At 50.0% G+C, this 22,400-nt stretch overlaps 1 protein-coding gene across 1 annotated transcript in view; it reads right to left on the reverse strand.

The window, feature by feature from the left end:
* Nucleotides 1–21,755, reverse strand: part of LOC135554814 (4-aminobutyrate aminotransferase, mitochondrial-like) — a gene marked incomplete at its 3' end in the record, with an annotated part of 50,164 nt that extends 28,409 nt beyond the window's left edge. Inside the window, exon 1 of the mRNA XM_064987256.1 lies at nt 21,592–21,755. The remainder of the gene's footprint in view (nt 1–21,591) is intronic.
* Nucleotides 21,756–22,400: the final 645 nt, after the last annotated feature.

Raw genomic sequence — 22,400 nt, forward strand, 5'->3', positions numbered from 1 at the left:
TCTCTCCATGTTAACAGAGAAGCCAGTCTCCAGGTCTTTAGTCTCTCCATGTTAACAGAGAAGCCAGTCTCCGGGTCTTTAGTCTCTCCATGTTAACAGAGAAGCCAGTCTCCAGGTCTTTAGTCTCTCCATGTTAACAGAGAAGCCAGTCTCCAGGTCTTTAGTCTCTCCATGTTAACAGAGAAGCCAGTCTCCAGGTCTTTAGTCTCTCCATGTTAACAGAGAAGCCAGTCTCCAGGTCTTTAGTCTCTCCATGTTAACAGAGCCAGTCTCCAGGTCTTTAGTCTCCATGTTAACAGAGAAGTCTCCAGGTCTTTAGTCTCCCAGAGAAGGTCTTTAGTCTCTCCATGTTAACAGAGAAGCCAGTCTCCAGGTCTTTAGTCTCTCCATGTTAACAGAGAAGCCAGTCTCCAGGTCTTTAGTCTCTCCATGTTAACAGAGAAGCCAGTCTCCAGGTCTTTAGTCTCTCCATGTTAACAGAGAAGCCAGTCTCCAGGTCTTTAGTCTCTCCATGTTAACAGAGAAGCCAGTCTCCAGGTCTTTAGTCTCTCCATGTTAACAGAGAAGCCATGTCTCCAGGTCTTTAGTCTCTCCATGTTAACAGAGAAGCCAGTCTCCAGGTCTTTAGTCTCTCCATGTTAACAGAGAAGCCAGTCTCCGGGTCTTTAGTCTCTCCATGTCTCCAGGTCTTTAGTCTCTCCATGTTAACAGAGAAGCCAGTCTCCAGGTCTTTAGTCTCTCCATGTTAACAGAGAAGCCAGTCTCCAGGTCTTTAGTCTCTCCATGTTAACAGAGAAGCCAGTCTCCAGGTCTTTAGTCTCTCCATGTTAACAGAGAAGCCAGTCTCCAGGTCTTTAGTCTCTCCATGTTAACAGAGAAGCCAGTCTCCAGGTCTTTAGTCTCTCCATGTTAACAGAGAAGCCAGTCTCCAGGTCTTTAGTCTCTCCATGTTAACAGAGAAGCCAGTCTCCAGGTCTTTAGTCTCTCCATGTTAACAGAGAAGCAGTCTCCAGGTCTTTAGTCTCTCCATGTTAACAGAGAAGCCAGTCTCCAGGTCTTTAGTCTCTCCATGTTAACAGAGAAGCCAGTCTCCAGGTCTTTAGTCTCTCCATGTTAACAGAGAAGCCAGTCTCCAGGTCTTTAGTCTCTCCATGTTAACAGAGAAGCCAGTCTCCAGGTCTTTAGTCTCTCCATGTTAACAGAGAAGCCAGTCTCCAGGTCTTTAGTCTCTCCATGTTAACAGAGAAGCCAGTCTCCAGGTCTTTAGTCTCTCCATTAGTCTCAGGTCTCCATGTTAACAGAGAAGCCAGTCTCCAGGTCTTTAGTCTCTCCATGTTAACAGAGAAGCCAGTCTCCAGGTCTTTAGTCTCTCCATGTTAACAGAGAAGCCAGTCTCCAGGTCTTTAGTCTCTCCATGTTAACAGAGAAGCCAGTCTCCAGGTCTTTAGTCTCTCCATGTTAACAGAGAAGCCAGTCTCCAGGTCTTTAGTCTCTCCATGTTAACAGAGAAGCCAGTCTCCAGGTCTTTAGTCTCTCCATGTTAACAGAAGCCAGTCTCCAGGTCTTTAGTCTCTCCATGTTAACAGAGAAGCCAGTCTCCAGGTCTTTAGTCTCTCCATGTTAACAGAGAAGCCAGTCTCCAGGTCTTTAGTCTCTCCATGTTAACAGAGAAGCCAGTCTCCAGGTCTTTAGTCTCTCCATGTTAACAGAGAAGCCAGTCTCCAGGTCTTTAGTCTCTCCATGTTAACAGAGAAGCCAGTCTCCAGGTCTTTAGTCTCTCCATGTTAACAGAGAAGCCAGTCTCCAGGTCTTTAGTCTCTCCATGTTAACAGAGAAGCCAGTCTCCAGGTCTTTAGTCTCTCCATGTTAACAGAGAAGCCAGTCTCCAGGTCTTTAGTCTCTCCATGTTAACAGAGAAGCCAGTCTCCAGGTCTTTAGTCTCTCCATGTTAACAGAGTCTCCAAGTCTCTCCATGTAACAGAGAAGCCAGTCTCCAGGTCTTTAGTCTCTCCATGTTAACAGAGAAGCCAGTCTCCAGGTCTTTAGTCTCTCCATGTTAACAGAGAAGCCAGTCTCCAGGTCTTTAGTCTCTCCATGTTAACAGAGAAGCCAGTCTCCAGGTCTTTAGTCTCTCCATGTTAACAGAGAAGCCAGTCTCCAGGTCTTTAGTCTCTCCATGTTAACAGAGAAGCCAGTCTCCAGGTCTTTAGTCTCTCCATGTTAACAGAAGCCAGTCTCCAGGTCTTGAGTCTCTCCATGTTAACAGAGAAGCCAGTCTCCAGGTCTTTAGTCTCTCCATGTTAACAGAGAAGCCAGTCTCCAGGTCTTTCCTCTCTCCGTTATAAAACTGAACTGATCATTATTCATCAGGGGTCTCCACTTCATTCTGTCACTGAGCAGAGGGCTCTCACACACACACACACACACACACACACACACACACACACACACACACACACACACACACACACACTTTGGCTCGGTTCTCACTCAGTCAGAGAGTCCAGTGTTTAGCGAGAATGGAGAATGAATGACACACAAAAGCAGAAAGACATTCATGAATGAATCTGGCTTGAACACCTCTGTCCTCTATCTGTCGTGTTATTACACGAGGACGTAGCCTGGGTGTCGTTGTAACACGAGGACGTAACCTGGGTGTCGTTATAACACGAGGACGTAGCCTGGGTGTCGTTGTAACACGAGGACGTAGCCTGGGTGTCGTTATAACACGAGGACGTAGCCTGGGTGTCGTTATAAAACGAGTACGTAGCCTGGGTGTCGTTATAACACGAGGACGTAGCCTGGGTGTCGTTATAACACGAGGACGTAACCTGGGTGTCGTTATAACACGAGGACGTAGCCTGGGTGTCGTGTTATAACACGAGGACGTAGCCTGGGTGTCGTTATAACACGAGGACGTAGCCTGGGTGCCGTTATAACACGAGGACGTAGCCTGGGTGTCGTTATAACACGAGGACGTAGCCTGGGTGTCGTGTTATAACACGAGGACGCAGCCTGGGTGTCGTTATAACACGAGGACGCAGCCTGGGTGTCGTTATAACACGAGGACGTAACCTGGGTGTCGTTATAACACGAGGACGTAACCTGTGTGTCGTTATAACACGAGGACGTAGCCTGGGTGTCGTTATAACACGAGGACGTAACCTGGGTGTCGTTATAACACGAGGACATAGCCTGGGTGTCGTTATAACACGAGGACATATCCTGGGTGTCGTTATAACACGAGGACGTAACCTGGGTGTCGTTATAACACGAGGACGTAACCTGGGTGTCGTTATAACACGAGGACATAGCCTGGGTGTCGTTATAACACGAGGACATATCCTGGGTGTCGTTATAACACGAGGACGTAGCCTGGGTGTCGTTATAACACGAGGACGTAACCTGGGTGTCGTGTTATAACACGAGGACATAGCCTGGGTGTCGTTATAACACGAGGACGTAGCCTGGTTGTCGTTACAACACGAGGACATAGCCTGGGTGTTGCTTCTAGGGGCAGCAGGTAGTCCCCCCCTACTCTCTCCTCTCTCCCCCTACCTCTCTCCCTCTCCCCCTACCTCTCTCCCTCTCCACCCCTACCTCTCTCCCTCTCCACCCCTACCTCTCTCCCTCTCCCCCCTACCTCTCTCCCTCTCCCCCTACCTCTCTCCCTCTCCCCCCTACCTCTCTCCCTCTCCCCCCTACCTCTCTCCCTCTCCACCCCTACCTCTCTCCCTCTACCCCCTACCTCTCTCCCTCTACCCCCTACCTCTCTCCCTCCCCCCTACCTCTCTCCCTCTCCACCCCTACCTCTCTCCCTCTCTCCCCCTACCTCTCTCCCTCTCCCCTACCCTCTCCCTCTCCCCCTACCTCTCTCCCTCTACCCCCTACTCTCTCCCTCTACCCCCTACCTCTCTCCCTCTACCCCCCTACCTCTCTCCCTCTACCTCGCTATATATTCGTTGCCAGACCCACTGGCTCCAAGTCATCTACAAGTCAATGCTAGGTAAAGCTCCATGCTAGGTAAAGCTCCATGCTAGGTAAAGCTCCATGCTAGGTAAAGCTCCATGCTAGGTAAAGCTCCATGCTAGGTAAAGCTCCATGCTAGGTAAAGCTCCATGCTAGGTAAAGCTCCGCCTTATCTCAGCTCACTGGTCACGATGGCAACACCCACACGTAGCACGCGCTCCAGCAGGTGTATCACACTGATCATCCCTAAAGCCAACACCTCATTTGGCCGCCTTTTGTTCCAGTTCTCTGCTGCCTGTGACTGGAACGAATTGTAAAAATCGCTGAAGTTGGAGACTTTTATCTCCCCTCACCAACTTCAAACTTGTTCTCAACTAGCCTACCTGGTTAAATAAAGGTGAAATAAAAAAATACCTCTCTCCACCCACCCCCTAACTCTCTCCCCCACCCCCTACCTCTCTCCCTCCACCCCCTACCTCTCTCCCCCACCCCCTACCTCTCTCCCCCCACCCCCTACCTCTCTCCCCCACCCCCTAACTCTCTCCCCCACCCCCTACCTCTCTCCCTCCACCCCCTACCTCTCTTCCCCCTACTCTCTCTCCCCCACCCCTACCTCTCTCCCCCTACCTCTCTCCCTCTACCCCCCTACCTCTCTCCCCCTACCCCCCTACCTCTCTCCCCCTACCTCTCTCCCCCTACCTCTCTCCCCCTACCTCTCTCCCCTACCCCCTACCTCTCTCCCCCTACCTCTCTCCCCCTACCCCCTACCTCTCTCCCCCTACCTCTCTCCCCCCTACCTCTCTCCCCCTACCCCCTTACCCTCTCCCCCTACCTCTCTCCCCCTACCCCCCTACCTCTCTCCCCCTACCTCTCTCCCTACCCCCTACCTCTCTCCCCCTACCCCCTACCTCTCTCCCCCTACCCCTACCTCTCTCCCCTACCTCTCTCCCCCCTACCTCTCCCCCTACCCCTACCTCTCTCCCCTACCCCCTACCTCTCTCCCCCTACCCCCCTACCTCTCTCCCCTTACCCCCCTACCCTCTCTCCCCTACCCCCTACCTCTCTCCCCCTACCCCCTACCTCTCTCCCCCTACCCCCCTACCTCTCTCCCCCTACCCCCCTACCTCTCTCCCCCTACCTCTCTCCCCCTACCTCTCTCCCCCTACCTCTCTCCCCTACCCCCTACCTCTCTCCCCCTACCCCCCTACCTCTCTCCCCCTACCCCCTACCTCTCTCCCCCTACCTCTCTCCCCCCCTACCTCTCTCCCCCTACCCCCTACCTCTCTCCCCCACCCCCTACCTCTCTAACATGGCAGATATCCTAGTTGTTAGAGCGTTTGGCCAGTAACTGAAAGATCACTGGTTCCAATACCCCAGCAGCCAGACAAGGTGAAAAATCTGCCGACGTGCCCTTGAGCAAGGCACTTCACCCCAATTTTCCTCCAGGAGTAGCGTACTACTACGGTTGACCCTGTAAAACAACACATTTCTCTGCACCTATCAGGTGTATAGAAACACCTTCTAGGAATGACCGGGCGAGTGTAGAGAGACCACAGGCGCCCAGTGATGATGCAACAACAGACGGATACAGGTACAAATGTACGGAGCGCTGCCGGAAGAGTCATGACTCATAGGACTGGCTCACATCTGACAACAACGAGACAACATGCCTTGGCAGTCGTAACAGTCTAGCCAGTCTCCCTACAACACGACCCTACCAGACAGTGACATCCACTGTGTGTCTGGCCCACTGTTCTACGTGAAACCAGGACAGAGAGAAATCCCTCTGGGAACTAACTACAGATGGAAACCCTACTACCCATCACCGTGTACAGACAAGCGGAATACTGAGGGAGCTGTTTTCAGGACACAGATTAAACCGACTCCAATTTACATTCTCCATTGAAAATGCTTCATCTGTGACTGGGAACGTCCCCCCCCCTCAATGTTTAATCAGAATTACACTGACTGACTGCCTGGTTGTTATGATCATTTAACCTCTGACCTTTAGGCTGCACAGCGCTAATGCTAAATGCTTCATCTGTGACTGGGAACGTCCCCCCCCCTCAATGTTTAATCAGAATTACACTGACTGACTGCCTGGTTGTTATGATCATTTAACCTCTGACCTTTAGGCTGCACAGCGCTAATGCTAAATGCTTCATCTGTGACTGGGAACGTCCCCCCCTCAATGTTTAATCAGAATTACACTGACTGACTACCTGGTTGTTATGATCATTTAACCTCTGACCTTTAGGCTGCACAGCGCTAATGCTAAATGCTTCATCTGTGACTGGGAACGTCCCCCCTCAATGTTTAATCAGAATTACACTGACTGACTACCTGGTTGTTATGATCATTTAACCTCTGACCTTTAGACTGCACAGCGCTAATGCTAAATGCTTCATATGTGACTGGGAACCCCCCCCCCTCTCAATGTTTAATCAGAATTACACTGACTGACTGCCTGGTTGTTATGATCATTTAACCTCTGACCTTTAGGCTGCACAGCGCTAATGCTAAATGCTTCATCTGTGACTGGGAACGTCCCCCTCCCCCCCTCAATGTTTAATCAGAATTACACTGACTGACTACCTGGTTGTTATGATCATTTAACCTCTGACCTTTAGGCTGCACAGCGCTAATGCTAAATGCTTCATCTGTAACTGGGAACCCCCCCCTCTCAATGTTTAATCAGAATTACACTGACTGACTGCCTGGTTGTTATGATCATTTAACCTCTGACCTTTAGGCTGCACAGCGCTAATGCTAAATGCTTCATCTGTGACTGGGAACGTCCCCCCCCTCAATGTTTAATCAGAATTACACTGACTGACTACCTGGTTGTTATGATCATTTAACCTCTGACCTTTAGACTGCACAGCGCTAATGCTAAATGCTTCATCTGTGACTGGGAACCCCCCTCTCAATGTTTAATCAGAATTACACTGACTGACTGCCTGGTTGTTATGATCATTTAACCTCTGACCTTTAGGCTGCACAGCGCTAATGCTAAATGCTTCATCTGTGACTGGAAACCCCCCCCTCCCCCCCTCAATGTTTAATCAGAATTACACTGACTGACTGCCTGGTTGTTATGATCATTTAACCTCTGACCTTTAGACTGCACAGCGCTAATGCTAAATGCTTCATCTGTGACTGGGAACCCCCTCCCCCTCAATGTTTAATCAGAATTACACTGACTGACTGCCTGGTTGTTATGATCATTTAACCTCTGACCTTTAGACTGCACAGCGCTAATGCTAAATGCTTCATCTGTGACTGGGAACCTCCCCCCTCTCAATGTTTAATCAGAATTACACTGACTGACTGCCTGGTTGTTATGATCATTTAACCTCTGACCTTTAGACTGCACAGCGCTAACGCTAAAAGTGTCAGTTGAATATAGTTCCATGACATCATCTCTGGCACGGCTCCCTGTGGAGATACTGCAGCATCTATACAGCCGACGTGTATTCAGATCTGCCGAGGCAGAACAGGGCAGAGGGAGAGGGTGTATGAAAAGCCTGAGAGAGTTAACCAGTTTCTGACAGGCCAGATACAAGAGTCCTCTACTGTAGGTCCTGTTACGTCATGTCGTTTGCCTTGTAAATACTGAAGTCCACAGGACAGACAGGGAGCGTCTATATATATATATATATATACTCTCTGGTACTGAAGTCCACAGGACAGACAGGGAGCGTCTCTATATATATATATACTCTCTGGTACTGAAGTCCACAGGACAGACAGGGAGCGTCTCTATATATATATATACTCTCTGGTACTGAAGTCCACAGGACAGACAGGGAGCGTCTCTATATATATATATACTCTCTGGTACTGAAGTCCACAGGACAGACAGGGAGCGTCTATATATATATATATACTCTCTGGTACTGAAGTCCACAGGACAGACAGGGAGCGTCTATATATATATATATACTCTCTGGTACTGAAGTCCACAGGACAGACAGGGAGCGTCTATATATATATATATACTCTCTGGTACTGAAGTCCACAGGACAGACAGGGAGCGTCTATATATATATATATACTCTCTGGTACTGAAGTCCACAGGACAGACAGGGAGCGTCTCTATATATATATATACTCTCTGGTACTGAAGTCCACAGGACAGACAGGGAGCGTCTATATATATATATATATACTCTCTGGTACTGAAGTCCACAGGACAGACAGGGAGCGTCTATATATATATATATACTCTCTGGTACTGAAGTCCACAGGACAGACAGGGAGCGTCTCTATATATATATATATATACTCTCTGGTACTGAAGTCCACAGGACAGACAGGGAGCGTCTCTATATATATATATACTCTCTGGTACTGAAGTCCACAGGACAGACAGGGAGCGTCTATATATATATATATACTCTCTGGTACTGAAGTCCACAGGACAGACAGGGAGCGTCTCTGGTACTGAAGTCCACAGGACAGACAGGGAGCGTCTATATATATATATATACTCTCTGGTACTGAAGTCCACAGGACAGACAGGGAGCGTCTATATATATATATATACTCTCTGGTACTGAAGTCCACAGGACAGACAGGGAGCGTCTATATATATATATATACTCTCTGGTACTGAAGTCCACAGGACAGACAGGGAGCGTCTCTATATATATATATACTCTCTGGTACTGAAGTCCACAGGACAGACAGGGAGCGTCTATATATATATATATACTCTCTGGTACTGAAGTCCACAGGACAGACAGGGAGCGTCTCTGGTACTGAAGTCTACAGTGTTCAGTCCTGTACAGTCAACCTGTCCTACAGTCAGCCTGTCCTACAGTGTTCAGTCCTGTACAGTCAGCCTGTCCTACAGTCAGCCTGTCCTACAGTGTTCTGTCCTGTACAGTCAACCTGTCCTACAGTCAGCCTGTCCTACAGTCGGCCTGTCCTACAGTGTTCAGTCCTGTACAGTCAGCCTGTCCTACAGTCAGCCTGTCCTACAGTGTTCAGTCCTGTACAGTCAGCCTGTCCTACAGTCAGCCTGTCCTACAGTGTTCTGTCCTGTACAGTCAGCCTGTCCTACAGTGTTCAGTCCTGTACAGTCAGCCTGTCCTACAGTGTTCTGTCCTGTACAGTCAGCCTGTCCTACAGTGTTCTGTCCTGTACAGTCAGCCTGTCCTACAGTCAGCTTGTCCTACAGTCGGCCTGTCCTACAGTCAGCCTGTCCTAGAGTGTTCAGTCCTGTACAGTCAGCCTGTCCTACAGTGTTCAGTCCTGTACAGTCAGCCTGTCCTACAGTGTTCAGTCCTGTACAGTCAGCCTGTCCTACAGTGTTCTGTCCTGTACAGTCAGCCTGTCCTACAGTCGGCCTGTCCTACAGTCGGCCTGTCCTACAGTCGGCCTGTCCTACAGTCGGCCTGTCCTACAGTCGGCCTGTCCTACAGTGTTCAGTCCTGTACAGTCAGCCTGTCCTACAGTGTTCTGTCCTGTACAGTCAGCCTGTCCTACAGTCAGCCACAGTCCTACAGTCGGCCTGTCCTACAGTCGGCCTGTCCAGTCGGCCTGTCCTACAGTCGGCCTGTACAGTCGGCCTGTCCTACAGTGTTCAGTCCTGTACAGTCAGCCTGTCCCAGTGTTCAGTCCTGTACAGTCAGCCTGTCCTACAGTGTTCAGTCCTGTACAGTCAGCCTGTCCTACAGTCAGCCTGTCCTACAGTGTTCAGTCCTGTACAGTCAGCCTGTCCTACAGTGTTCAGTCCTGTACAGTCAGCCTGTCCTACAGTGTTCAGTCCTGTACAGTCAGCCTGTCCTACAGTCGGCCTGTCCTACAGTGTTCAGTCCTGTCACAGTCAGCCTGTCCTACAGTGTTCAGTCCTGTACAGTCAGCCTGTCCTACAGTGTTCAGTCCTGTACAGTCAGCCTGTCCTACAGTGTTCAGTCCTGTACAGTCAGCCTGTCCTACAGTCGGCCTGTCCTACAGTGTTACAGTCCTGTCCTGTACAGTCGGCCTGTCCTACAGTCGGCCTGTCCTACAGTGTTCAGTCCTGTACAGTCAGCCTGTCCTACAGTGTTCAGTCCTGTACAGTCAGCCTGTCCTACAGTGTTCAGTCCTGTACAGTCAGCCTGTCCTACAGTCAGCCTGTCCTACAGTGTTCAGTCCTGTACAGTCAGCCTGTCCTACAGTGTTCAGTCCTGTACAGTCAGCCTGTCCTACAGTGTTCAGTCCTGTACAGTCAGCCTGTCCTACAGTCGGCCTGTCCTACAGTGTTCAGTCCTGTACAGTCAGCCTGTCCTACAGTGTTCAGTCCTGTACAGTCAGCCTGTCCTACAGTGTTCAGTCCTGTACAGTCAGCCTGTCCTACAGTGTTCAGTCCTGTACAGTCAGCCTGTCCTACAGTCGGCCTGTCCTACAGTGTTCAGTCCTGTACAGTCAGCCTGTCCTACAGTCAGTCCTGTACAGTCAGCCTGTCCTCAGTGTTCTGTCCTGTACAGTCAGCCTGTCCTACAGTGTGTCCTGTCAGTCAGCCTGTCCTACAGTGTTCAGTACAGTCGGCCTGTCCTACAGTCGGCCTGTCCTAGAGTGTTCAGTCCTACAGTCAGCCTGTCCTACAGTGTTCAGTCCTGTACAGTCAGCCTGTCCTACAGTGTTCAGTCCTGTACAGTCAGCCTGTCCTACAGTGCCTTCAGTCCTGTACAGTCAGCCTGTCCTACAGTGTTCAGTCCCAGTCAGCCTGTCCTACAGTGTTCAGTCCTGTACAGTCAGCCTGTCCTACAGTGTTCAGTCCTGTACAGTCAGCCTGTCCTACAGTGTTCTGTCCTGTACAGTCAGCCTGTCCTACAGTCGGCCTGTCCTACAGTCGGCCTGTACAGTCGGCCTGTCCTACAGTCGGCCTGTCCTACAGTCGGCCTGTCCTAGTGTTCAGTGTACAGTCAGCCTGTCCTCCTGTCCTGTACAGTCAGCCTGTCCTACAGTGTTCAGTCCTGTACAGTCAGCCTGTCCTACAGTGTTCAGTCCTGTCCTCAGCCTGTCCTACAGTCAGCCTGTCCTACAGTGTTCAGTCCTGTACAGTCAGCCTGTCCTACAGTGTTCAGTCCTGTACAGTCCTGTCCTACAGTCAGCCTGTCCTGTCCTACAGTGTTCAGTCCTGTACAGTCAGCCTGTCCTACAGTCGGCCTGTCCTACAGTGTTCAGTCCTGTACAGTCAGCCTGTCCTACAGTGTTCAGTCCTGTACAGTCAGCCTGTCCTACAGTGTTCAGTCCTGTACAGTCAGCCTGTCCTACAGTGTTCAGTCCTGTACAGTCAGCCTGTCCTACAGTCGGCCTGTCCTACAGTCGGCCTGTCCTACAGTCGGCCTGTCCTACAGTGTTCAGTCCTGTACAGTCAGCCTGTCCTACAGTGTTCAGTCCTGTACAGTCAGCCTGTCCTACAGTGTTCAGTCCTGTACAGTCAGCCTGTCCTACAGTCAGCCTGTCCTACAGTGTTCAGTCCTGTACAGTCAGCCTGTCCTACAGCCTGTCCTACAGTGTTCAGTCCTGTACAGTCAGCCTGTCCTACAGTGTTCAGTCCTGTACAGTCAGTCCTACAGTGTTCAGTCCTGTACAGTCCTACAGTCGGCCTGTCCTACAGTGTTCAGTCCTGTACAGTCAGCCTGTCCTACAGTGTTCAGTCCTGTACAGTCAGCCTGTCCTACAGTGTTCAGTCCTGTACAGTCAGCCTGTCCTACAGTGTTCAGTCCTGTACAGTCAGCCTGTCCTACAGTCGGCCTGTCCTACAGTCGGCCTGTCCTACAGTCGGCCTGTCCTACAGTGTTCAGTCCTGGTCCTACCAGTCCTGTACAGTCAGCCTGTCCTACAGTGCCTGTCCTGTACAGTCCTGTCCTACAGTCAGCCTGTCCTACAGTGGCCTGTCCTACAGTCAGCCTGTCCTCGGCCTGTCCTACAGTCAGCCTGTCCTACAGTCGGCCTGTCCCAATCGGCCTGTCCTCCAGTCAGCCTGTCCTACAGTCGGCCTGTCCTGTACAGTCGGCCTGTCCTACAGTCGGCCTGTCGGCCTGTCCTACAGTCGGCCTGTCCTACAGTGTTCAGTCCTGTACAGTCAGCCTGTCCTACAGTGTTCTGTCCTGTACAGTCAGCCTGTCCTACAGTCAGCCTGTTACAGTCAGCCTGTCCTACAGTCAGGCCTGTCAGTCAGCCTGTCCTACAGTGTCAGTCCTGTACAGTCGGCCTGTCCTACAGTGTTCAGTCCTGTACAGTCAACCTGTCCTACAGTGTTCTGTCCTGTACAGTCAGCCTGTCCTACAGTGTTCAGTCCTGTACAGTCAGCCTGTCCTACAGTGTTCAGTCCTGTACAGTCAGCCAGTCCTCCTACAGTGTTCAGTCCTGTACAGTCAGCCTGTCCTACAGTGTTCAGTCCTGTACAGTCAACCTGTCCTACAGTGTTGTCCTACAGTCAGCCTGTCCTACAGTGTTCAGTCCTGTACAGTCAGCCTGTCCTACAGTCAGCCTGTCCTACAGTGTTCAGTCCTGTACAGTCAGCCTGTCCTACAGTGCCTGTCCTACAATCAGCCTGTCCTACAATCGGCCTGTCCTACAGTCGGCCTGTCCTACAGTCGGCCTGTCCTACATCGGCCTGTCGGCCTGTCCTGGACGACAGTCGGCCTGTCCTACAGTGTTCAGTCCTGTACAGTCAGCCTGTCCTACAGTGTTCTGTCCTGTACAGTGCCTGTCCTACAGTGTCCTGTCCTACAGTCAGCCTGTCCTACAGTGTTACAGTCGGCCTGTACAGTCGGCCTGTCCTCAGCCTGTCCTACAGTGTTCAGTCCTGTACAGTCAGCCTGTCCTACAGTGTTCTGTCCTGTACAGTCAGCCTGTCCTACAGTGTTCAGTCCTGTACAGTCAGCCTGTCCTACAGTGTTCAGTCCTGTACAGTCAGCCAGTCCTACAGTGTTCAGTCCTGTACAGTCAACCTGTCCTACAGTGTTCAGTCCTGTACAGTCAACCTGTCCTACAGTGTTCAGTCCTGTACAGTCAGCCTGTCCTACAGTGTTCAGTCCTGTACAGTCAGCCTGTCCTACAGTCAGCCTGTCCTACAGTGTTCAGTCCTGTACAGTCAGCCTGTCCTACAGTCGGCCTGTCCTACAGTCAGCCTGTCCTAGAGTGTTCAGTCCTGTACAGTCAGCCTGTCCTACAATCGGCCTGTCCTACAGTCGGCCTGTCCTACAGTGTTCAGTCCTGTACAGTCAGCCTGTCCTACAGTCGGCCTGTCCTACAGTCGGCCTGTCCTACAGTCGGCCTGTCCTACAGTCGGCCTGTCCTACAGTGTTCAGTCCTGTACAGTCAGCCTGTCCTACAGTGTTCTGTCCTGTACAGTCAGCCTGTCCTACAGTCAGCCTGTCCTACAGTCGGCCTGTCCTACAGTCGGCCTGTCCTACAGTCGGCCTGTCCTACAGTCGGCCTGTCCTACAGTGTTCAGTCCTGTACAGTCAGCCTGTCCTACAGTGTTCAGTCCTGTACAGTCAGCCTGTCCTACAGTGTTCAGTCCTGTACAGTCAGCCTGTCCTACAGTCAGCCTGTCCTACAGTGTTCAGTCCTGTACAGTCAGCCTGTCCTACAGTGTTCAGTCCTGTACAGTCAGCCTGTCCTACAGTGTTCAGTCCTGTACAGTCAGCCTGTCCTACAGTGTTCAGTCCTGTACAGTCAGCCTGTCCTACAGTGATTGTGTTCAGCTAAAACGCAAACAGAGTTAATAACCTCATCACAGAACCGTGGCCTACAATCAGTCACCCTGGCAACGAGAGAGACGAGAGAGACGATTTCACCCAGGGAGAAACAACTCTGAAACACACCACCAACTCTTCTGACCTTGGTCTGACTAGAAGTTCATCTGGGCGGTTTGCCATGAAGCCATGAAGTCTAACAGATAAAGCACACAGAGAACGTTTTGTAATTAGAAAGACCCTGTATAAATGTAACCGAACTATTACAATTTGGCTTAAATTATTTTACTCTGTCATAACTCAAATGTACAATTTAAAATATACATCATAAAAGCCCCACTGAAATTTTACACCTGGAATTTAGAAGAAATATTGTAGGTATGAGTCAGACCACTGACCATAACCTGACCATAGAGTCAGACCACTGACCATAACCTGGCCATAGAGTCAGACCACTGACCATAACCTGGACCACTGACCATAACCTGACCATAGAGTCAGACCACTGACCATAACCTGACCATAGAGACAGACCACTGACCATAACCTGACCATAGAGTCAGACCACTGACCATAACCTGGCCGTAGAGTCAGACCACTGACCATAACCTGGCCATAGAGTCAGACCACTGACCATAACCTGACCATAGAGTCAGACCACTGGCCATAGAGTCAGACCACTGACCATAACCTGGCCATAGAGTCAGACCACCGACCATAACCTGGCCATAGAGTCAGACCACTGACCATAGAGTCAGACCACTGACCATAGAGTCAGACCACTGACCATAGAGTCAGACCACTGACCATAACCTGACCATAGAGTCAGACCACTGACCATAGAGTCAGACCACTGACCATAACCTGGCCATAGAGTCAGACCACCGACCATAGAGTCAGACCACTGACCATAGAGTCAGACCACTGACCATAGAGTCAGACCACTGACCATAACCTGACCATAGAGTCAGACCACTGACCATAACCATAGAGTCAGACCACTGACCATAACCTGGCCATAGAGTCAGACCACCGACCATAACCTGGCCATAGAGTCAGACCACTGACCATAGAGTCAGACCACTGACCATAACCTGACCATAGAGTCAGACCACTGACCATAGAGTCAGACCACTGACCATAACCTGGCCATAGAGTCAGACCACCGACCATAACCTGACCATAGAGTCAGACCACTGACCATAGAGTCAGACCACTGACCATAGAGTCAGACCACTGACCATAACCTGACCATAGAGTCAGACCACTGACCATAACCATAGAGTCAGACCACTGACCATAGAGTCAGACCACTGACCATAACCTGGCCATAGAGTCAGACCACTGGCCATAGAGTCAGACCACCATAGAAATACATGGACGGCCAGAGGAGACTGACTGTAAACATTCTGCTCCACATATGACTCAGAGGTGTTTATCTCATTACATTTAGAGTCAGACCACCATAGAAATACATGGACGGCCAGAGGAGACTGACTGTAAACATTCTGCTCCACATATGACTCAGAGGTGTTTATCTCATTACATTTAGAGTCAGACCACCATAGAAATACATGGACGGCCAGAGGAGACTGACTGTAAACATTCTGCTCCACATATGACTCAGAGGTGTTTATCTCATTACATTTAGAGTCAGACCACCATAGAAATACATGGACGGCCAGAGGAGACTGACTGTAAACATTCTGCTCCACATATGACTCAGAGGTGTTTATCTCATTACATTTAGAGTCAGACCACCATAGAAATACATGGACGGCCAGAGGAGACTGACTGTAAACATTCTGCTCCACATATGACTCAGAGGTGTTTATCTCATTACATTTAGAGTCAGACCACCATAGAAATACATGGACGGCCAGAGGAGACTGACTGTAAACATTCTGCTCCACATATGACTCAGAGGTGTTTATCTCATTACATTTAAAGAAAGAACTGCAGGACTTCTTGAACTGCCTGCTGAGGAGAATATGGAGGTGCTTTGCTGCCTCAGGACCTGGACGACTTGCCTCAACAGAAGGAACCATGTATACTGCTCTGTACCAGAGAGTTCTACAGGAGGATGTCAGGCCAGATGTCTTTGAGCTGAAGCACAGCTGGTTTATGCAGCAAGACAATGATCCAAAACACAATCAAGTCGACTGCTGTAACTCAGACTGGGCTTGTGCAAGAGTTGGAATGCAAAAGGATGCAAATGAGGCCACACACACACACACACACACACACACACACACACACACACACACACACACACACGGATGTTTCTGGGTTGAGGCTCGTCCTTCAAAACACACCAGTGGTGATGAGAAAAGCTGCTGTTAAAGGTTAGTTCTCTCCAATTCGCTAAACGACACGTCGCAGGACCACACCAGTCCACCCGATCCCCTGTGGCGGTGATTAACACAACAGCCACCTGTTAAGCACTTTGTGATAACTCCGGATGTAAGAAAGGGCTTTATAAAATTAAATGTGATGGATTGGACAACAACAACAACCTGTAACTATAGGAACGGTCCTGGGAGAGGTCACTGTAACTATAGGAACGGTCCTGGGAGAGGTCACTGTAACTATAGGAACGGTCCTGGGAGAGGTCACTGTAACTATAGGAACGGTCCTGGGAGAGGTCACTGTAACTATAGGAACGGTCCTGGGAGAGATCACTGTAACTATAGGAACGGTCCTGGGAGAGACCACTGTAACTATAGGAACGGTCTGGGAGAGACCACTGTAACTATAGGAACGGTCCTGGGAGAGGTCACTGTAACTATAGGAACGGTCCTGGGAGAGGTCACTGTAACTATAGGAACGGTCCTGGGAGAGGTCACTGTAACTATAGGAACGGTCCTGGGAGAGGTCACTGTAACTATAGGAACAGTCCTGGGAGAGATCACTGTAACTATAGGAACGGTCCTGGGAGAGACCACTGTAACTATAGGAACGGTCCTGGGAGAGATCACTGTAACTATAGGAACGGTCCTGGGAGAGATCACTGTAACTATAGGAACGGTCCTGGGAGAGATCACTGTAACTATAGGAACGGTCCTGGGAGAGACCACTGTAACTATAGGAACGGTCCTGGGAGAGATCACTGTAACTATAGGAACGGTCCTGGGAGAGACCACTGTAACTATAGGAACGGTCCTGGGAGAGACCACTGTAACTATAGGAACGGTCCTGGGAGAGACCACTGTAACTATAGGAACGGTCCTGGGAGAGGTCACTGTAACTATAGGAACGGTCCTGGGAGAGGTCACTGTAACTATAGGAACGGTCCTGGGAGAGATCACTGTAACTATAGGAACGGTCCTGGGAGAGACCACTGTAACTATAGGAACGGTCCTGGGAGAGATCACTGTAACTATAGGAACGGTCCTGGGAGAGACCACTGTAACTATAGGAACGGTCCTGGGAGAGGTCACTGTAACTATAGGAACGGTCCTGGGAGAGATCACTGTAACTATAGGAACGGTCCTGGGAGAGGTCACTGTAACTATAGGAACGGTCCTGGGAGAGATCACTGTAACTATAGGAACGGTCCTGGGAGAGACCACTGTAACTATAGGAACGGTCCTGGGAGAGGTCACTGTAACTATAGGAACGGTCCTGGGAGAGATCACTGTAACTATAGGAACGGTCCTGGGAGAGACCACTGTAACTATAGGAACGGTCCTGGGAGAGACCACTGTAACTATAGGAACGGTCCTGGGAGAGGTCACTGTAACTATAGGAACGGTCCTGGGAGAGGTCACTGTAACTATAGGAACGGTCCTGGGAGAGGTCACTGTAACTATAGGAACAGTCCTGGGAGAGATCACTGTAACTATAGGAACGGTCCTGGGAGAGACCACTGTAACTATAGGAACGGTCCTGGGAGAGATCACTGTAACTATAGGAACGGTCCTGGGAGAGATCACTGTAACTATAGGAACGGTCCTGGGAGAGATCACTGTAACTATAGGAACGGTCCTGGGAGAGACCACTGTAACTATAGGAACGGTCCTGGGAGAGACCACTGTAACTATAGGAACGGTCCTGGGAGAGACCACTGTAACTATAGGAACGGTCCTGGGAGAGACCACTGTAACTATAGGAACGGTCCTGGGAGAGGTCACTGTAACTATAGGAACGGTCCTGGGAGAGATCACTGTAACTATAGGAACGGTCCTGGGAGAGATCACTGTAACTATAGGAACGGTCCTGGGAGAGACCACTGTAACTATAGGAACGGTCCTGGGAGAGGTCACTGTAACTATAGGAACGGTCCTGGGAGAGATCACTGTAACTATAGGAACGGTCCTGGGAGAGATCACTGACACAGTAACAGTGTGTGTGTGTGTGTGTGTGTGTGTGTGTGTGTGTGTGTGTGTGTGTGTGACTCTAGCGTTGTGTAATCACTGCTACAGTGGGGTGGGGGTTATCATTATGGAACACTGCAGATAGTAACACTGAACAGAGAGGTTTGACAACACAGTGTGTGTGTGTGTGTGTGTGTGTGTGTGTGTGTGTGTGTGTGTGTGTGTGTGTGTGTGTGTGTGTGTGTGTGTGTGTGTCTCTAGTGTTGTGTAATCACTGCTACAGTGGGGTGGGGGTTATCATTATGGAACACTGCAGATAGTAACACTGAACAGAGAGGTTTGACAACACAGTGTGTGTGTGTGTGTGTGTGTCTCTAGTGTTGTGTAATCACTGCTACAGTGGGGTGGGGGTTATCATTATGGAACACTGCAGATAGTAATACTGAACAGAGAGGTTTGACAACACAGAGTGTGTGTGTGTGTGTGTGTGTGTGTGTGTAACTCTAGCGTTGTGTAATCACTGCTACAGTGGGGTGGGGGTTATCATTATGGAACACTGCAGATAGTAATACTGAACAGAGAGGTTTGACAACACAGAGTGTGTGTGTGTGTGTGTGTGTGTGTGTGTAACTCTAGCGTTGTGTAATCACTGCTACAGTGGGGTGGGGGTTATCATTATGGAACACTGCAGATAGTAATACTGAACAGAGAGGTTTGACATGTCACCTGTGTGTGTGTGTGTGTGTGTGTGTGTGTGTGTGTGTGTGTGTGTGTGTGTGTGTAACTCTAGCGTTGTGTAATCACTGCTACAGTGGGGTGGGGGTTATCATTATGGAACACTGCAGATAGTAATACTGAACAGAGAGGTTTGACAACACAGTGTGTGTGTGTGTGTGTGTGTGTGTGTGTGTGTGTGTGTAACTCTAGCGTTGTGTAATCACTGCTACAGTGGGGTGGGGGTTATCATTATGGAACACTGCAGATAGTAACACTGAACAGAGAGGTTTGACAACACAGTGTGTGTGTGTGTGTGTGTGTGTGTGTGTGTGTGTGTGTGTGTGTGTGTGTGTGTGTGTGAGTGAGAGATCTTCATAACCTGTGATACTGAGCAGAGAGCTTTGACAACACAGAGAGAGAGTAAGATATTTCATTGAAACTGAAGCCTGTTTACGGTATCCCCCCCCCCATAGAGACAGAGCTCTCAGAGTGTTTACGGTACCCCCCCCCCATAAAGACAGAGCTCTCAGAGTGTTTACGACCCCCCCCCCCATAAAGACAGAGCTCTCAGAGTGTTTACGGTACCCCCCCTCCCCATAAAGACAGAGCTATCAGAGTGTTTACGGTACCCCCCCCCCCCCATAAAGACAGAGCTCTCAGAGTGTTTACGGTATCCCCCCCCCCCATAAAGACAGAGCTCTCAGAGTGTTTACGGTACCCCCCCCCCCCATAAAGACAGAGCTCTCAGAGTGTTTACGGTACCCCCCCCATAAAGACAGAGCTCTCAGAGTGTTTATGGTACCCCCCCATAAAGACAGAGCTCTCAGAGTGTTTGACCCCCCCATAAAGACAGAGCTCTCAGAGTGTTTACGGTATCCCCCCCCATAAAGACAGAGCTCTCAGAGTGTTTACGGTACCCCCCCATAAAGACAGGGCTCTCAGAGTGTTTACGGTACCCCCCCATAAAGACAGAGCTCTCAGAGTGTTTACGGTGCCCCCCCATAAAGACAGAGCTCTCAGAGTGTTTACGGTATCCCCCCCCATAAAGACAGAGCTCTCAGAGTGTTTACGGTATCCCCCCCATAAAGACAGAGCTCTCAGAGTGTTTACGGTATCCCCCCCCCATAAAGACAGAGCTCTCAGAGTGTTTACGGTATCCCCCATAAAGACAGAGCTCTCAGAGTGTTTAAGGTACCCCCCCCCCCATAAAGACAGGGCTCTCAGAGTGTTTACGGTATCCCCCCCCATAAAGACAGAGCTCTCAGAGTGTTTAAGGTATCCCCCCATAAAGACAGGGCTCTCAGAGTGACGGTATCCCCCCCATAAAGACAGAGCTCTCAGAGTGTTTAAGGTATCCCCCATAAAGACAGGGCTCTCAGAGTGTTTAAGGTCCCCCCCCCCCCATAAAGACAGGGCTCTCAGAGTGTTTACGGTATCCCCCCCCATAAAGACAGAGCTCTCAGAGTGTTTAAGGTACCCCCCCATAAAGACAGGGCTCTCAGAGTGTTTACTGTACCCCCCCCCCATAAAGACAGAGCTCTCAGAGTGTTTAAGGTACCCCCCCCATAAAGACAGAGCTCTCAGAGTGGTGTCTACAGTGTTGTGATCATTGTGTACCATAGACGTTACATGACTCTCTGTAAAAGGTGCTAGATCAACAGCACTGCAGGTTCAACTCAGTTCCTCCAGCCCAACCCTGGGAAGTTCAGTCTACTCTATTCTAGCCTTCCCACACCGTCTGTCCCCATCGGTCTCTGTAAGGACTTGGAGAGCGCTGGTTCATTTGTAAAGAGATATGGTGTGCATTTCAAATGGCACCCTATTCCCTATTTTAGTGCACTACTTTTGACCAGGGCCTATGAGGCTAAAGTAGTGCACTATAATAGGGAATAGGAAGGTGCCATTTGGGAACACATCCATGCTGTCAGAAGTTGAAGTGGTTTTGTACTGAAGCCTCCGGGAGCCAGTGATTCCCACAACAACATCCCCACCCACATGGTCTAGGCTGTGACCTACAGTAACCTGACAGGTTCAAAAACATCCCTAATGACACCTGTTCCCTGTCCTAAAGCACTACTTGTCCCGTTGACATCCTGACGATGCATTGTAACTACACCATGACGCGTTACACAGAGATGCCACACAAGTAGTTGTTGTTGTTATTCATTATACGGGACGATGCCCGCGAGCTCTGCACTAAGAGATGATAGGTGTCCGTAAGGTCAACGTGTTACCGACTTGTGTTTATGCAAATCAATCCTCGTTGCTTTTCGAACCAGAATAAACTGCCTGCCACTGGGCGCTATCAGAAGAACATTGCGCTGTTGCACAACAACTGTGGCCTAGTGCATCATGAACCGGTTCCGACTGGATCAGTCTGGATCCCTTCCGCAGAGAACGGGCAAGAAGAATTGAGTCTGTCTGTCTGCCGCAGACGACTAGAAGGCAGAATAAAAGCGACACAATGCGAAATGACCATCTAATCTCTAGGCTGCAAAGAACCGCAGCGCTACAGTGTCGTGACGTTATATAGACTAGTGGTCTATCTGGCGGCGCCGTTGACCTGTTCCCTAGCTAGAATACCCACTACCTACTCTACTGTATTGTATTGCTAACGAGAATATAGGCGAACGCGCGCACGTCAAGACAGAAAGTGTCCAGAGTCATTGCTAACTAAGTGCAGATGTGTCTTGCAAAGACGATTGAAAAGCGGCTTTATGAGCCATATAACAACTAGCGCGGTAGCGCGGTGGGCTCGATATGTCACCTGTCTGTGCGTCCTAGTGTGTGTGTGCGTGTGTGTGTGTGTGTGTGTGTGTGTGTGTGTGTGTGTGTGTGAGAAAGAAAGCGAGAGACACAGACAGATGACAGCGCATAGGGGAACTCACCGAGGCTTCACCCGGTACCGCTGGGCGCTTGGTGTCCGCTTGGGTCGTGCGGTAAGACTGGCTGGCTGAAACACTTTGTGTAAAAACGGCGGAGATGCGAACTGGAAGGATGAACAGAAAGACTGCCTTTAAATTATCAATCAGAATCTGTCCGTTTTGCTGGGAGGAGGCGGGTCCACGGGCAGGCTGACTGCGGCTCAGCCAATAGCAGAAGCCGAAGTAGTCTAAAGGAACTAATACTGGCCAATGAGCGACGTGGCTTCACAGTTCAGCGGAACTCCAGACGATTCATCGAAGCGAATCACGACATTCACGAAGTATCAGTTTCACAGAACAGTGTCAATGTAGCGAGTGGCTAAACACGATCCACCCAATGATACAACTAGGAAACGTTATATTGGACGCATACACGGATTATGTCAGAGTCTCAGAGAGCATAACAACCTAGTTTAAATGACTGATAGGCGTGGATACAATGTAGACCTATGTGACCGACATACCTTTTGATTTTTCCTTTATTTTACTTGGCAAGTCAGTTAAGAACAAATTCTTATTTTCAATGACGGCCTAGGAACAGTGGGTTAACTGCCTGTTCAGGGGCAGAACGACAGATTTGTACCTGGTCAGCTCGGGGATATGAATTTGCAACCTTTCTAGTCCAACGTTACTAGTCCAACGCTCTAACCACTAGGCTGCCCTGCCGCCCCAACCTTTGCTCCGAGTCAATCGTTCATGACGCGTATCAACATTTGCCGAAGAAGTGACCGGCTACAGTAGCCTATTGACAGCTTTTCAGATGACACCCAAGG

This window comes from Oncorhynchus masou, chromosome 14 (assembly GCF_036934945.1).
Source record: "Oncorhynchus masou masou isolate Uvic2021 chromosome 14, UVic_Omas_1.1, whole genome shotgun sequence".
NCBI lineage: Eukaryota > Metazoa > Chordata > Actinopteri > Salmoniformes > Salmonidae > Oncorhynchus > Oncorhynchus masou.